This window comes from Python bivittatus, unplaced genomic scaffold (genome assembly GCF_059951505.1).
Source record: "Python bivittatus isolate LINGU-HERP-01145 unplaced genomic scaffold, Pbiv_v1 ctg000080_np1212, whole genome shotgun sequence".
NCBI classification, from domain to species: domain Eukaryota; kingdom Metazoa; phylum Chordata; class Lepidosauria; order Squamata; family Pythonidae; genus Python; species Python bivittatus.
This window is the reverse complement of record NW_028277035.1, coordinates 34635299-34653947: the sequence shown is the minus strand read 5'-3', so window position 1 is coordinate 34653947 and position 18649 is coordinate 34635299. Positions and strand designations below refer to the sequence as shown.

Below are 18649 nucleotides of genomic sequence, written 5' to 3'. Positions count from 1 at the left end.
CCATCTTCTAGTACCTGAATTTATGGTAAGTATGGAATATCTTCTAAAGTATCTTGGATGTTGACATCCCTACTGTACATAATTTTAGTATACTTTATTTAATCTGAATCAGTTACTATCTCTCTATTGGCACTTCCTTAGCATAATAATTTAAAATTGGAACCTCCTTCTGAAATCTTTTGGAAGATTTTTCTTATCTGTTTCCATCTTCAATATCTTTACAGACATTGTTGGAATACTGCTTCTTGTTTCTTCTAACAACTCTGTATAATTCTTTGTTAAGTCCCTTCCTGATATTTTATCTTTCTTGGCTTTGGCTTCTCTTATCCTCTTGGCAATTTCCACTGTTTGTTTCAACATCCAGTTTGTTTTCTTCTGTTTCTTAGTTTTTAATTCATCCTTAACAACTTGAAAACTTCTTTGATTTCATTCCACAGTTCCTTAGGTTTCCTATCAATGAGATTCAGGACTTCCAAGTGATTCCTGATGTTCTCCTTGAAAATGTTGGGTATATGGTCAAGATAATGCCATGAAACTGGTTGGCTTTGTTCCTCAGCTTTAGCTCGGTTTGGAGCTTGGATGAGCAATTCATAATCTGTTACACAGTCAGCCCCTGGCCACATTTTTGCTGTTAAAATGAGCTCTTCTATTTCCTTGTGCCAATAATATAGTCCTTTCAATTGTACTCCATCTGGTGATGTCCAAGCACACAGGCATCATTTTGGTTGTTTGAAGACTGTTAGCCATGGAGAAATCATTGGATTGAAAGAAATTGATTAAATCAATCTCCTGTTTCATTTTGGTTTTCTAGGCCAAACAATCCAACTATATTTTCCTCCTTGATATTTCCAACTTTTGCATTCCAGTCTCCAACCACAAGCAGCACATTCTGCTTGCACGTTCTGTCAAATTCAAATTGAATGTGACTGTAAAACTCATCAGCCTCTTCTCCTTCTGCATCAGTGGTTGGAGACTACACTTGGATAACCATCAACTTTAAAGGGTTATCATGAAGTCTAATTGATATTATTCGGTCATTGACTGCCTTTGCTACAGTATGCTTCATGACTATGAAAGCAGTGTTCTTCCTTCTTTGTTTTTCATTTCCTGAGTATTAAACAGCACAGTTTTCTGAAATTGTCAGATTCTAATCCATCTTAAAGGGGGATACGGTGGCGCAGCGGCTTAATGATGCTGAAAGTTGCTGGCCAGAAATGGTCGACGCTTCAGCGGTTCGAGTCCAGCCTTCGCGTTAAACAGGGTGAGCTCCTGTTTCCTCCCCAGTTCCTGTCAACCCAACAGTTCGAAAACTTACGTGAGTAGATAAATGGGGACTCTCACTCCGGTGGGAGGAAAAATGCTGGCAGCGCCTTACAAAAAAGGAGTTGGGAGCAGCTGCCGGTAAGCGCGAAAAACCGCGCGCGCCCGAAAAGGGCGCGAAGCAACGGAAACCCCGCCTCCTGCGCTTGCCAGCTGGGCTCTGCCCTAGGAAGGAGGCACTGGCAAACCACTTCCGAAAAACAGTTGCCTTGAAAACTGCAAGGACTCGTCCAAGCAGTCACTGCAGGGTCAGCAATGACTGAGCGCAGATAAAATAAATAAATAAATAAATAAAATAAATCCATCTTAATTCACTGATGCCTAAGATGACAGTGTGTGGTGATGAAATAAATGTGTTGAATTTTTCCATGTTCATACTTTTTACATTTCATGTTCCACTGTAATTCTCTCTTTAAAGTTTCAGATTTTCTTTTCCTATGAAATGGCTGGAGTTTAATCTAGCCATGTCATAAACAACATTAGTATTCTGAGGATCCTCAACTCTTCCTCGACAGCATGTTGAGTGCCATCCAAACTGAAGTCCCATCATTTGACACAATATCATCAATCACTTTATATTGTCTATCCATATGGTTTTCTTGGTAAAAATACAGGAGTGGTTTACCACTGACTTCCCTCATGTGGTATGAATTGATGCCTTTGCCACTGACACTAAAATGATCATCTGCCTCCAGCATCTTCCTATATTACTGCTGCCCAATATAGGTGCCTGCTTGCTTTAACCAGATAGCTAGGATGACCATCATGCCTTGGGTGACTCTGATATGAGTACAGTATATTCTCTTGCCATACACGCCCAGCATTCTTTGCTCATCCTTCCCGGGAACAACCCTCCACCACAATGAGGCAGCATAGGAGAACTTGAAGACTAACTAACTAACTTAAAGAGTTATATGTATCAATCAGGAATGCAAAATAGCAAATAGTCATCTACATGAATCTCCCAATATCTCCTATATTCTGTTTCAATTATGGTCTGCCACAATAGCTAAAACAGAGTTGCATGGTCTTTGACTCCAGTGCTCTGTAGTCCCTTCGAATCCTTGGTTATGGTTCCTACAGTCCAGCCAGTTGCTGCTGAACTGCAATTCTGAATTCACAGAAAGTGAAACTAATTAAATACATGGGAAGTAAACATAGTAAGCATACTTACTTACTTACTTTATTTTATTGTAAACTGCCTAGAGTCATATAAAATTGAGATGGGTGGTTATATAAATCAAGTAAATAAATAATGTAAAATCATGTAACATTATTTATTTTAAATCAAATTTAGCTTTGTCTTGGCCCTACTCAGATTTGGAAGTACAGAACACTCCCAATAATATCACTCAAAGGCATCTAAAAAGTTAGACTTCCTGGTCTATAGGAGTTCAGGATAGTTTATTTTATTTTATTTTTAAATGTATATAGCTGCCTACTTGTCACATGACTCTGGCAGCTAAAATAAATTCAAAATATCCACAAATAAATGAAAACAATTTAAAAGCAATATATCACAGTTGGGGTGACTCAGAAACATACAGTCACAGCACCAAAATGGGGCCTCCCAATGTGAATGAGCCCTCTTAGTAGATCAGCCCAGAATGATTCCCATTATCCACCATTTAACACAGAGACAGGATAAGAGCTGTGAAAGAAAGTTGGGATATATTTTAGGGATCTAATCTTTTCTGCAAAAAGATGTCCTTATATGAAATCTAATACATCTCTGCTTTCTTTGTGGCTATTTGCTATTACTGAGTCTTGAATGTCTTTTAGAGTTAAAAACAAAAAACTTTGAGACAAGTTAAGAGTAACATGAAGAACCTTCCCTCTTGTCTCACTCACACATGTACTTTTCAACTCCAATAAGAAACATGTGTCACCACACAGCTGGTCAGCTTGGATGTCCCTTCCTTTTTGTGACAGATGGTTGCATTTGTTGGCATAGATAGAACAATCATTGTGGCAACTGTATGAAATTCCCTTCTTCGCTTTAACTTTCTCCCTATCCTGTCCCTCAGTAGTTCTTTGCATTGTTTATTCTTTTACAGTTTTAATAATGTCAATCTATTAAAAATGAGGCTAGTTTAAGAGAAGGCAACGACTAGCAAATTTCTGTAATTTGACAGGATGATGGAGATGGAGGAGGAGGAAAAGATTCCATGGCACATTTTTATTTGCAGGACAATTAGTTGTGTATATGAATGTGCAATTTGACTGTCTTACACTCTGAATGTTCTACTCACATCCAGGGGTTTTCTTTCCCTGGTGGACTGTCTTATTTCAGTACTAACTGGTTTTTTGCTTGGTATAAAACAACTATCATTGTAATGGTGCTCCTTTCCAACGAAAAGGATTTTCAAGCAATTAGTTCTAATGTCATTGAGTTGTTTACTCTCTGGCAACAGACAGTCGTGTGAAAAAGAAAGTAGACCCTCTTTGAGTTCTATGGTTTTATGTATCAGGACATAATAAAAATCATCTGGTCCTTAGCAGTTCTCAAAAGTAGATAAATACAACCTCAGATGAACAACAACCCATGACACATTACACCATGTCATCATTTATTTTACAAAAATAAAGCCAAAATGGAGAAGCCATGTGTGAAAAATTAAGTATACCCTTACTGCTCCCATAGGTATGAAGAGGCTAAGTAGCAGCCAATGCTGCTAATCAAATGCCCTTGATCAATTGATCATCAGCAAGTGTGATTACCTCTATAACAGCTGAAGTTTTAGGAGTCTGCTGGTCTCGAGGATTGAGGTGTGTGTTAACACAATGCCAAAGAGTAAAGACATCAGCAGTGATCTTAGAGAAGCAATTGTTGCTGCCCATCAATCTGGGAAGGGTTATAAGGCCATTTCCAAACAATTTAAAGTCCATCATTCTACAGTGAGGAAGATGATTCACAAGTGGAAAACATTCAAGACAGTTGCCAATCTTCCCAGGAGTGGACGTCCTAGCAAATTCACCCCAAGGTCAGACTGTGGAATGCTCAGAGAAATTGCAAAAAATCCAAGAGTTATGTCTTAGACTCTACAGGCCTCAGTTAGTATGTTAAATGTTAAAGTTCATGACAGTACAATTAGAAAAAGACTGAACAAGTATGGTTTGTTTGGAAGGGTTGTCAGGAGAAAGCCTCTTCTCTCTAAAAAGAACATGGCAGCATGGCTTAGGTTTGCCAAGTTGATGATTTTTATTATGTCCTGATAAGTAAAAACATAGAACTCAAAGAGGGTGTACTTTCTTTTTCACATGACTGTATGTTCTAGATTTTCTCTTTTCCTCTTTTTTCTTCTTGTGGATATATTTTATCTTGGACTTGTAGTGTTTTGGTTTCTAAGTTCCTAGTAGTGTAGTGTTTGTAATATATTGAATCTGATATCTGTAGTGACAGGAATGTTTACATACATTTCCTTTTAAAGAAAGACTGGAGAAGGTAGGAATCTCTTTCTTTTCCTATCTATTACCAATCTGGGCCTTTCCACTTTGCCTTTGGACCTTGCTTATCTTTGGAAATTGTTCCCAAGATCTCCCTTAAATTGGACTTTAGCCTGAGATCAAAAATCTCTCCCCCTCCTAGTATTTTATTGGATAAAGTATCTATGGCACCTGTATTTTGGGGGGGGGGGAGGTATCTTGAAATGACTTGTTTTCCAAAGGACTATGAAAATGTATCATATCTTGGTTCTTTTTCCTTTCTTATTTTTAACTTAGAAGGATTCCCGCTTTGTGGTTCTTTATCCTAGAACATTAATTCAATTGGTTTCCAGGAAACTAATGTAGCTGCTGTATCTCTCAGTTGTCAAAGGCTATGCCAGACATTGATGAGGCATCAGGTGCCAGGCAGCAGCTCTTAGTGGCATGCTCTTTGTGTAATACCTTTATGTAACATTAGTCTTTCCAGTAACATCACTAGCTTAATGCAGCTATTCAGGATAAGAAACCTCTTTATATATACCCTTATGCATTACATACAGATCTAAGAGTCAGATGATGTTTACAGCCATGTTACCATGGGCTGTTCCATGGTAGTGTGGAACCCTGCAGCTCCCAGCTCACCATATCTCTTCTAGATGGTGACCAGGAGTTGACAATTTGACGTCCTCCAGAAACTTTGGCCTTCAACTGCAAGGTAGCAAATTGTCCTCCCCTCTCCTCCGGTCTTCTTCCTTACAATGCACTGGTTCAGCTAGAATTTAAATAGGACCACAGACTCCACATTCAAGCTCCATTATGAAAAAATTCCAGCATGGTGCCACAACAGGAGAAACTGTGTCATCTTCTGCTTTTGATAACACATTTCAAGGTACAAAATCTATTTTAGGGTAGGGGGCTGATAAATCCGGTTTATTTGAACACCAGAAATTAACACTGCAAGAATTATATATACATAGGCAGCCAAGGTAATCAAGTAATAATAAAGGATCACAAGCATGCTTAATCAATGACAAATACAGTAACAATAAATTGTAGTATGTATGTTATGCTACTAAACAGATCTTACGCTACCCAGCCAGATTTGTTATGGATTATAGACCCCATCCATAATTAACTAAAAATAAAACATTTTTACAGTTTTCTAATATTTCATTCTGTAAGTTATTTATGATTTAAAAACATGGAATGGGACAAGCCTTCACAAAGAAAGCTGCTTAATTTTTATTATTGTGTTAATTTACAGACACTGGAAAACTAAAGCACATTTTGCTATGGGTCAGTGTTATTTAGAACTATGGGAAATAACATTGGCTGAAAAACTAACCCAACAGCAAACAATAACCCAACAACAATCGCTTAGTTAAGGATTCTTTTGCCCAATGTGATCTCAATTCTTTTAGTTATGTTAACATTCCTAATTGATTATTACCCCAATCTATGCAAGTCTCATTGCACAGAGACAGAAATATTGAATATGGATGTTTAGTAGGACTCAGCATTTTTTTTAAAAAGCTCCTGTGTAGTTTTTTATTTATGTATTATCCCATTCTTTATTTTAAATATTTTGTTTAAATATTTTTTCAAATAAAAATAATTAATTCATTAAATAATTTTAATTACTTCTGAGTTCAGTTCAAAAATATGTATTTGAAAAGGCAGGGTTGCAGAAAGCAAAGATAAGATTTAATAAAGGGTGTTTATTTCATAATAAAGGGTACTTATTTCAGATGACAGTAAAATACGCCATGCATGTCACCTCTAATAAAGGAAACAGCTACGTAGAATGAGGTAATAATCATCAGTGACCTGTATTCTAATTTCACATTAACTATTCAAATGATGTGCATATATATTAATGATTACAGCATGATTGCAATGGACTTTTTGATGTTCTAGTTTATTCTTTCCCAGCCTGGTGCCTTCTCTGTGTCTTATGTAACTCCCATAATTCCTAACCAGCTTAGCTGAATGGCCTTGCAAGCTGGGAAATTCTTAAAATTGTCCAAGAACATCTGAAAGGAGCCAGATTGAGGAAGTCTGATCTAGCTGTCTAGCTACACTAGCGGATAGCAAATTTAATTTCTACCTCTTCTTATTCTTAAGTATATAGTGTTTGCCTAAGCCTCCATAGGAAAATGCCTTGCAAATATCCAGTCTTACCTTAGAAACATTCAGTCCAAAACATAGCCAGGGAATTCATATTGTGCCTACCTGTTCTGATCACCTCTGGAAATTCCCATTCCACTTCAGGATGTACATGTTAGATCTCCCATTTGTTCTGGGAGATCTTAAATTTAACCCAATGAGGGTAATGACAAATGTTTTAGAAGATGCAATTCCCTCCTAAATTGTTGGAATGGAAAACACCTATGTGGGAAAAGCACAAACCCATGATGAAATTATGGTAAGGCTACTAGATCTGGGCTGCAAAAATCAGGTTGGACACCAGATGGCAATAAAGGGATACATAAAATCTGTGCTCTTTACTGCCATTTAGTGGTCAATCAGATTTCTGTATCGAAGATCTGGTAGCCCTAATTATGGGATAAGACTTGTTGGCAGGACCAGCATCATTCCTGCTTTCAGAACAACTAGCTAATCTCAGTAGCTGTCTCTGTTACAAGAATATCCATCCAATGCATGTCTTCATGTACTTACCTATCATGAAACGTTTTTTTGACATTAGTCACTGAAACATAACTTTTTATATTGCCCGTGTAATTTGTTTTACCAATTGTTGATAGCTTTCATAATTAACTAGCCAGCCTACAGACAGCATGCAAAATTAATCAAATTGTTTTTACTAAAGTCTGAGTCCATCTCCATGAGAAATCATATCTAAAAGACAACCATGAAGAGACCCATAACCCAGTCTTCCCCAGTCAATGACCTCCAAGTATGTCAGGATGACACCTTGGAGAATCCCCAGCCAATATAATCATTTTATTCTGTTTAACAGTTGATGAGTTTTCAAATAGAATTAATTCTGCTTTTGGCATGTTTCACAATTAGGTTCATTCTGTTCTTCATCTGCTTTGTTTTCATATTAAGTTGATAGATATTTTACGAGGTATTGAGCAGAAAAATGATTTAATTACAGGGTCATCTTTTTAGGGTAGAGGAAGCCAGGCCCAAGTGCTGGGAGCAGGCTGTAGGAGAGAGAGCCTGTGTTTTAAGAAAGATCTTTATATTTGGATCACTGAACCACTGAAGTGTAGCTCTGTGGGCCAGACTTACATGTGACAATAACTGCATGTAATCATTAATAGACACTTTTTAAAATGTGAAGAAATGCTATGGAAATGACAAAGGTCAAGGCTGCTATCCATGGAAGTGGGATTAAATGAGGAGATTCCTATTAATGCTTGCGGCAGGTTCCTTCTCTGTGTAAACAGCAGCTTCTAAGGGGTACAGAGTTATTATCAGAGCTAATGGCGGGGTGTGTGTGTTAAATGTCTTTCCATCCAATTTGGACCTAGTCCACTAAGACAACCATTTTTTAAAAAATGCATGCATGTTTATTTTATACAATTGATGCCCTATTCTTTGTTCGCAGCATTCCTCCTTCTGTGGGACAGATGTATCTTAGCTTTCCCCATGCACTGGACTCCCACAACCCTCACCCAGTTGAAATCTAGCACTGTAGTCCTGATTAGCCATTGGCTGCTTGAAATTTCTAAGTGAGGTACCAGCGAGGGTACTTAGTAAACAAGATTTGTAGGAGAAGACTTGTTCTGTAGTGCAAACTATGTGGGAAAAGGAACCAAATCTCTGTTTTGCTTGGAATGTATGTATCTCACACATTGAATAGTGGAGAGACTGGATTTAGGATCCCACTGTCACAGAATAACATGCGCTGAAAAATGTGCATGGTTGCTGTTTGTCTTTTTGCCTTCATGTTCTTTTTCCTTTTCCTTAATTAAATGGTGTTATAGTGGTATCTGGATTCCCCTTTCTTTAGTGTCTCCCACTGAACTTCTTTGTTATCCATCAGCTCTTGCTGCCTGATGTAAGCATATCTGTCTGCATATATTTTAAAGATTTAAATATCACCATCATCATGATTACCATCATTACTTTTTAAAACAACCAAAGTAAGCCAATTCTAAATCTATAGACTTGTTGGAAGCCTTTTTAAAAACAAATAGTGCTTTCTGTCTAGCAATTCTCTCATTATTAGAGATATCCCACATGATTTATCACCAAAATTATTCCCCAGGGCTGCTATTGTTTGCTGAATGCCTGAAATCAATACAAAATGTTCCTTTTTCACTATCTGCCATGATTACAAACCTTTACTTTTTTTACTGTGTTAAGGGCTGATATAACCTAGAAAGTGTGCATTATTTAAAGTATTTCAAATCCTCCATTTCCCCATTCTTGCCTTTTCTTAAATCTCTTTGATGAGATTTTTAAAAATCTCTTTGATGAGCAGCAGCTCCTTGATATTCAGTTCTTCCATAACATCTCTTCTCCTTCAGCTCCAAGAAAATACTTGTCTTAACGTGTGAGCACTAATCAATAATTTTTATAGTTCAGATGGCATCAGTAGAATCATTGATTTGATTTTTAGAGTTCCAGAGATAGAAGAAAAAGATTACAGAGACCAATAAGCAAATCATGTATTGTTGCCAATTGTGCATGGGCCCAACACAACACACAGGACTACTAATCCCTAAATTAATGGCTAGTGTATCAGCCACACACAGTAAAAAAAGTTAAAGTGCAATCCTTTATGTTTACTCAAAAATGGGCCCTATTGAATTCTGTAAGGTAGACTTCCAAAGTAAGCAGGCAAAGGATTTCAGCCTAAGGAAATTCAATAAAAAGGAAAACAGATAACCAAAAATACAGCAAAAGAAATATGTTTAAATGGATGATGCTCTGCCATTCTACATATAATGTGAAGTCCAGTTCAGAATATCATTTGCAATGTTGGTTTTTTTAAATCAATAATTATGATGCCCTGTGTCTACGATTTTTTTAAACAAACGAGACAAAAGGTCTCCTGGAATTTTAAAGATTAAGTTTGTATCCTCTGATGCAAGGAATCCTATCCTGACAAAGATATAGATATATACCCATGGTTGCAGGGGAAGTAAAAGTCATAATGGTCAAAAAATTAAATGTAGAGGGATGACTCCTATGTATTGACAGTGGTATTTATTAAACAGTTCTTTGGTATAACACAGACATTCCTGCTTCGATGAGTTAATTCACCCATGTAGTGTGATAAGAACATGCTATGTATGTTTGATCCATAGAAAATATGGTTGAACATAGCGACAATTTCTAACACAGCTGTTACACTATAAAAACATAGAAGTTTGGATTCTTTTGCTCAAAGATTTCCACTTTAAATCTCCCTCCCTGTTTTTTGAGGACAGTACCATTTCTGATATTTTTTATACAGTAATAATATACCGTAATTACATAGCTGTATTTCTATTTGGTTTATTTCCAGTATTAGAAACTAATAACTGGGTTTTTAAAGGAAAGTTAATTACACAGTTTTTAAAATTTAATATCATATCAAAAACAGTTTTGATGGATTCATTCATTAGGAAGTGAAAGATTTTAGAAATGCTTATCCTTTCCTAATCACTTATTTGATGAAGTCGGGACAGGCAGTACATGAGTCTAGGGCTGCCCTTTTCCTTTGGTTCTCTGCCCCAGATTGGCCAGTCAGTCTAGTTGCCAGCCATTGGCCAAAAGTCAAAGCAAACCACCAGCTGGAGCCAGCCTTAATGTGACTATGGCCTAAACATTTTGGTCTGTTGGTGGGTGTTTTGCATATATTCTTTCTATAAGACTCAAAAGTCATCTGCTCAAAAGTCATCAAGATATCATTCAGCAACAATATTAACACTCTTAGACAACAGGTTCACTGGAGCTTTTCACTATGTGAATGGAGAAGTAGGGGTTCATGCTGCTGCTCCCCTTTCCAATTATCCCACCAAAATCTGTTCTAGGCAATGCACCGAGGGGCTGACCAAGACAGGAACTGGCTAAAATCACCTCATTATAGTAGAAGCATTCTGAATGAACTTCCACTGTTTTATTGCCTCATCAGTAGAATAACGCTTCTGATCCAACCCACCGTATCTTCTGCTCACACACATATATGGTCTCCTTCAATACTTGTCAATACAGATTCTCTGATTCTTCCATCTATTTCCATGAGAGCAGACAAATCTTTTTTCTTTATTATGCAATAATTCTCAGATTTAAGCAGTTAAAAAAAAAAGATTTGATAATATTTTTAACTCAAATCATGCAGCTTGAATCATCTTCACTGAATGGAACAATATTCCCACTAACCCCAACTCTCATTCACTCAGATTCTCTTTTTTTCGCACAGAGTCACATGGAGAGGGAAAGAGAAAGAGGTTGAATGCCAAGAAATCAAAATGTCAGCTTCTCTAGAGCTTCAACTAACAAGGCATTCTTTCTGACTGCACCATTAGCCATTCACTTAAAATCCTGGCTCAAATGATTACTTGGTGCTTTGTTTATTGCTAAATATCTTTTCCAGTGATATTAGATACAACTCTGTCAAAATAATGGGCTGAACTTTATTTTCTGTCTACAATTCAAGAAAATTAGAATTATTTCAATTCCACTATGATCCTTAGCATGTCTTTACTACATATGTACATTTATAAAACAAGCTTTATTTACTATTAAAAATATTTTCAAAAGAAATTGACTGCAATAAATAATAAATGTATATATTAAGCATTCTTTATTATACTATTAAAATATTAATTATATTTGCATAATAAATTGACTACAATTGGTTATTGATCTTATTCAAATATTCCTTTCTGCTAAAATACAGCATATTTCTCTATAATCAATGAGAAATTAACAACACTTTTTTTTTCACAACCAGGCACATCACTCTTGCTTTTTTATTGGTAACCTGCCTTAACAGTTGGTCTGTATTAAAGCACCATGTTAATTTCCCTTTTCCACTCTTGGACATTACAATCCTATGCATGTTTGCTTAGAAATACCTTTGAGTCCAGTAACTGTTATTGCCAGAGAACAAAGGGACTACAACCTCTTTTCACAGATTATGCCCTCTGTAGAGGTTCCATGTTGATAAATAATGTTCTTAGCAATAACTCATTACTTGAAAAAAAAAAATTTTCTATCAGTAAAAGATGATAGTGTTATAAAGTAACAGATAACAATATATGCAGTGGCAAAATAGCTTTAACTAAATCTTGCTTACCTTACTTCAGTTGGCTTCCCCAATCTGGTGCCCTCCACATTTGTTGTATCACTCCATTGTACCCAAAGGGGACCAAATTACAACAGTCTAGTCTAGACAGTTGGCACTCCAATGCACACATTCTTTTTCCTTGCCTCAACAGCGTCTTTATTCACTTTGATGGGGAAAGAATTTCTCCCCGTTGTTTTTGGCAGCAGAAGCTGGCATTGCTAGAGAAGTAGCTCTCTGAACAGTTTCCACTTATTTCTGGATAACGTTGTGTGATGGAAAAGATATCCTTGGATCTGCCTTCACATCTATTGTCAGACCTAAGCTTAGTAAGTAGCCTGGGAACAATCAATGTGTTGCAGCCTGCTATGGAGCACTGTTGAGAAGATAAATTAAGAAGTGTAAAATGCTTCGTACACTGCAGAATGCTTTCGCAGCAATACATGGTAATGCAGAAGCAAGGACAGGGTGAAATATTCTTGTGGACATTTATACTTGTGAAATCTTTGGTAAGTGGAGACCTAACATGCTTACTTAGAATTAGAAGGTAAATCTAATGAAAAAACCTGCAGTAACAAATATGTTTCTCTCTGAAAAAGAACTGCTTTTACTCTGCCTTTCCATGACCTGCTGAGGTTTTCCCAATCTTGTTCTCTCCCAATGTGTTTGGAATCTGGCTCCAAAATTCCCAGCCAACATGGCCCAAAACCTTGTAACTTGGAGATAATGCCTACTCAAAGTCTGCAATTATAACAGAAGATGTCGTGAGAAGCATGTTTTCTTTTAGAAAACAACTGCATTTACTTTGCTTAGAAATTTAGCTTTCCCATACCTAGCATATTCCAGATGTTTGGGAATTACAATGCTCAGAATACCAACCCAGAATGGACAAAGTTAAATCTTATTTTGCTCACTTGACTTCCATTGCATTTACATTTGTCCAAAAGATTCTTCAAAACTAGAGTTTTAGGGCTGCAGTTGTCATGTCCTGAGTAAGTGCAAAACTTCATTTAACTGATATCCTGAGTTTTGGCAAACTATATGTACCACCAATTTATAGAATGTGAGCAACAGTATATTGGTTTGCAAATGTAGTCTCTAGATTAGAAATTGTACCTTTTACATAATAGTATGAGCATGTTTGGGGTGAAAGTGGGCTTTGGTTGCACTTGTCACATTCTGGTCAAAATATGGCAAAAGTGACCAGCATTGCTCTTAGCAAGGAATGCTGCTTGGAGCATGGTACGACTAAGGCTTGTTTCCTAGTCTACAACTTCCCAATCTTGCTAAAAAACATTATGTAGAGTATCAATTGGAAATGCCATGAGGGGCTGCAGAGGTTAATAGCTATGGGACCATTTGAGAATAACCATAACATACCAAAGTTTAAATGAGGTTTACTTGTATTTTTTTTTCCCTTCCTCTTATCTCATGCCTTTAATTTCTTTTGCTTACTATTCTTTACTGCCTTTCTGCACATTGTCTAACGTTACTTTGCATATTCTTGAAAGGGAGTAGCATAATGGATATTACATATGTTTGAGAACCACACAGTGGGATCAGATCTGCTCTGTGGGATCTTCTGAAAAGAATACTGAGACAAGTCAGACATCAGATTGACAAAAGTATGATCCAATGCTGTGTTATTGTTACAGGGGAAATATTAAAAATGTTTCATGTGAAAGACTGCTTAACGTAAATTGATGCTGCATGGAAGACAGCTTGATACAGATTCAGTATTTATAATTAACCACTTAGCAGCAGGAGCCCTCATGTTGTCCAGCTGTATTTTCTTCCTGTCAGATCAGTTATCAAGTGTGGTTTATCTATCCTTTCATACACTTTTCAGGTGGAAAGAAATATTTATTGGTTGCACATAAATAAGTGGCAAGTTCTTTCTTAATTTTTCAGGGTATCTGGGGTTAACTATTATTATTACGAATACTTTGCCACCTTGTTGAGTTTTACTGTTACCTTTTCTAACTGTTGCAAAATTCCTGGCTAATTTCCAGTTTAGTTTTCATCCAACACACTCCCAGTCAAATCTTATAACAGAGAAGAGCAAGTACACATGCCACTCAGTTCAGCTTGCAAAATATATGTATAGCCTGAGATTTATTTATTAAACATCAGTAAACATCAAAAACAGTTGAGTGGCAAAATGGGATAAAAAGCAGGTAAGAGCAGGGAGAGAGACAAAGGTAAGAGAGAAAAGGATAGAGGACTTTAATACTAACAATTTACATTCTCTCTAGATATCTATATCAAAAAGGCAGAACTGTCCAGAGCCGCTGGAAACAATATGTAGGTAATTGGCAAGAACAGTCCCAAAGGGAATGGTCTTTGATTATTCCAGCTCTTTTATGTATGTAATGGTAGCAGAATAGAGATGGAAAGCAGGACACCAAGTGATTTCCCCCTCTATTCTGCACCACAGAGTAAAACTTTGGAGGATGTATCCAGTACTAACAACTTACTGAAATTGTCTGATCATAGTCTCTTACCAATTCTGTGGACTGCTATTTGTTATAAGGAGATCAGGCAGCCATCTTGCTTCAACTGGTCTCCTTTGCTTGTCCACAACCTGGTCTGGGAAACCGGTGTTGGCCTTACACAGTTGTTGACATTTCAGATTGTTATTTTTTTATAATCTCTTTTGATTCTTGTCCATTATTATTTTGGTCTTTGTGTGCTTTCAGTTCTCCCCAGCTTCCTACTCGCATTGCTTTAGTCGATTTCAAACTTTTCACACATTCTTCTAACAGTATATCAATACTACTTGGTGCCATAGTTGGATAAGTTGTCGTAGTTTACTGGAAAGCAAGTCCCTTAAATCATTAACTGGCCATACTTCTAAGAAACCAGACACAGAACTGCACTGTAGCAGGTGGCCCTAGGAAGATTAATGCACCGTAACAAAACCAGAGATGTCCCAATGTGTTTTTGTTGCCAAAAGCCCTATCAATTTTCAGCCCACTGTAAACAGCTTTTCCCCATAAGCACCTGGCAATCCCTTCATAAGGAATAGTCATGTGATATTTTTATCTCACAATATAGTAGTATACATAAACAAAAAATACAGCAACCAACACTAATATAACTAACAATCACATAAAAGAGAGTTTCATGTATTGCATTTACAAATCCCCTTTTTTGTCCACTGTTCTATATGAAATATATCATATACAATTTGATCTGCTTATTTATACATTAATCTTAATTTGTCTTCAATATTTTTTGTACCACCTATCCATAATAAATGTTCAAAAAGACAATGGCTGATATTGTGCTTAATAGATTCTCTGGTTAGCAGTTTCATTGAAGGTTCTTATTAGCAATTTCAATTATGCATTAAAAAATCCCTCCGTCTTTTCACTGCAACTGAAATTGTGTAATTAGTTGTACATTTGTTATGTTCATTTTGCTACAACCCATAGAACAGAAGATTTAAAAATATTCATACTGCTAATAGGCGAACTCTGAACATTTCACAGGTCTCGTAATATTTCTTAGGGATAAATCTCAAGTTGGCAAGTTAGTAACAGCAAACATGTACTTTGTGGATATACAGCATGAGTTTTAGTTTTTTAAATTAACTCACTAAAATATGTTGGCCCACCAAACCAAGAAATTCCACAACTGAAATTTGATTCATGAAATGTGTTAAGTCACATGTATTGTTTTGGTTTGTTCTAGTGGGCTGTGAAAACCCAGCCAAACCTCTTGTTACAAATCTTTCATACAGTATATCTGAAATGGTTGTGTTTTGTTGTGTGATAGTGTTGGATGCTTCCCCTCATACTAGCCAAGTGAGGCACATTGAACCTCTATGTGGTGACATTCTACGCTGTCAGATGCAGCTTCATGATTGCTAGTGTCACTCATTTTCACTTGCTTGAACTATGTTTATTTCAACTTCTTAAGAAGAAAAGAGAGAGTCTTTAATGCAATTTGGATTTATCCCCTACTAAGACTAGAAAGTTATATCAACTGGACCTCCCATGGAAATTCCCTTTCTTTTTAAATTTCTCCTGTTCATGTGTTGAAGAAGTGACTGCTGGGTAAGGTTAGCATGACCATAAGCTGAATTTGGTGGTCTCTAAGAAATGAAGTTTGAATAAAACTGAACATTTGACTGCACATTTAGCTTAAATCTCACAACATCTGTAGTCATCTATTTTTTTGGAAAAATCTTGAAAATAACATTAAGTACATCCTGGAAACATTGGACTTGGCCTGGGTCTTGCAGTCTGCTGATGTTGAATGACTTTCTGACAGACCTTGGTTGCTTAGGATGTAAAGGGACTACGTGCAGGTTGAGGAGCGACCAGACCAGCCTGTGATCTGTCCAGCACTCAGCACCTTGCATGGCTCGGGTAATGGTGATGTTTTTAAGATCATGCTGACATACTATGACATAGTCAAGTAGGTGCCAGTGTTTGGACCTGGGATGCATCAAGGTAGTTTTGTACTTGTTTGCAAGTCTAAATATAGTGTTAGTGATGCACAGGTTGTGCTTGGCACATTTGCTCAGAAGTAGCAGGCCACTGCTTTTTAGTTTTCCCACCTTATGCCTCCCAAGGACTCCATCCCAGTTATCGCTATCTGCCCCAACCCTAGCATTCAAGTTGCCCAGAATGATGAGTTTGTCGCTGGTGAGTGTTGTTTGAATAATCTGTTCCTGGTCCTCAGAGAAACCTTCCTTGTCTTCATCTGGACTCATGAGAGTTGGTGCGTAAGTGCTCACAATGGTAATATATTGGGACTTGCTGAGAGGAAAGCGGAACTTCATAATATGTTCATTTATTCCAGTGGGTAGAGATGTTCTTCAGCAGCAGTTTTGATTGCAAAACCTACTCCGTGAACCCTGTTGTCAGTCTGTGGTTTTCCTTTCCAAAAGAATGTACAGTATATCCACTTGCTTCTTCCTGTAATGAACCCTCGTCTGCCAGCCTGGTCTCACTGAGTGCAGCGATGTCAATGCTATAACAGCAATGTTCGGCTGCTCTGAGTGCTGTTTGTCTTTCAGGCCTTGACACCTTGTCTCAATCCAGCAAGGTGTAGACATTCCAGGCTCCACAAATGAGTTTTCTTTGATTCATTTTTCTTGATGTTTGACTACTAAGGAGATGATCTGCCAGCCGCAGTTAGCTAGCCAGATGTTATGGGACAGGCAATGTTTAGGGTACCTTTTCCAACCCCCTCCCTCATGCGAGGGTGGGGAGTGCTATCCTAGAAGGGCTGCCCAGTCGCCCTGGATGCTGCCAGACATCTCTGCTGCCCTGGTACGGAGATGAATGACCACTGGTCCAAGGGCCGCCCATGTGCACGTTTGTGACTACAACTGCCAGTGGTCATCTCCACCTGTTGGTTCGCCACTCCCCCATCGCCGCAGGGCTCAACGAATTAGGTGTGTACTGAGATGATTTGCAGATGAGCTGCAGATGAAGATGAACCACACAACAGAATCCTGTGCGTGATGGAGTTTTAAGTGGAACAGCCGTTTTGCAGGGGCAGTCCCACTCTCTCGGCATAAGAGACCTTAATCTAGTGGTACGGAGAACCATTATGGCTGGAGACCTCTCCTGCTGCAGTGGATGACCACCAGATCTAAGTCTCTTGTCATGCTCTTAGCACTCCACAACCCTTCCTGACCATTGATCAGTCTCCGCTCAATCTCCCAGGGCCAGACTTCACAAACTTGGGACAGACAAATCCCCTATCTCACCAAGAGCTGAAGGCCCGTTGGCTACCTTCATCTGGTTTGGCCCATCTGCCGAGACGGTTTATTGGGGAGTGGCCGCTGTGCATTACAGCTACTTGGAGCCACAGGTGAGAGGTGAGCACCAGGTGGGGACCAAAAGTGAATGAGCAGCCCTAGAAAGGGCACAGCAGGCCCCTCCATCAGAGGTGCTACCCCTCCCTGGACACCCCACACACCCCATTGACTTTAAACTATAAGAATTTATAAAGATGGCCTGCAGAATGGCACAAGGGCTTGTGGAAACAAACAGAACTTCATTTTGTACACCATATTATATATACTTATTTTATTCTTCTCTTTGATCACAGCCATGGTTTGTATATTGGCCAACCTGCATCAGGTAACATTGACTACATATATGGAAAAACGCAAAGCACTGTACCATGACCAAATCCCACCTAGAACTAAAGGAAACTTGAGAAGAAAGATTTTCTTCTAGTCCCCTGAAGTAATAGTGATTGATGAACCTATCTTCCATTGATTTATTTAATACATCAGTAGTCATTTTTTCTGAACAACTGATTTATTCTATATAATAGTAATCATATATGAGCATGTGTAAGAGAGAATGGGTTCATATGATATAATAAGGCAAAATGTTATTTGTTTATAATTTAACATCATGTGTGAACCTAACTATTATGGTTTGTAAAACATGGTTAATGGCTAAGCATAATGCATGAGCCAGCTAATGGTGGTTTATTCACAAAACCAAGTTTAAGAAAACCATAGATAGAGGCATCACATATCTCACTAAGCCATGATTTGCTTAATCAAGATTTAATAAACCATGCTTAGTTAGATTCACACCACACAGTATAAACAAGTAACGCACACTGTAAATGGCTAAAGAGTATGTATTTCATCAGTCATTCCTTTAATACTTCATT

The 18649-nt window shown here is 37.7% G+C and overlaps 1 long non-coding RNA gene across 1 annotated transcript in view; it reads right to left on the bottom strand.

The window, feature by feature from the left end:
* LOC148216662 (uncharacterized) overlaps nucleotides 1–12537 on the bottom strand; it is a 41906-nt gene extending 29369 nt beyond the window's left edge. Inside the window, exon 1 of the long non-coding RNA XR_015795057.1 lies at nucleotides 12008–12537. This is a non-coding gene — a long non-coding RNA (uncharacterized LOC148216662). The remainder of the gene's footprint in view (nucleotides 1–12007) is intronic.
* Between the last annotated feature and the right edge of the window lie 6112 nt (nucleotides 12538–18649).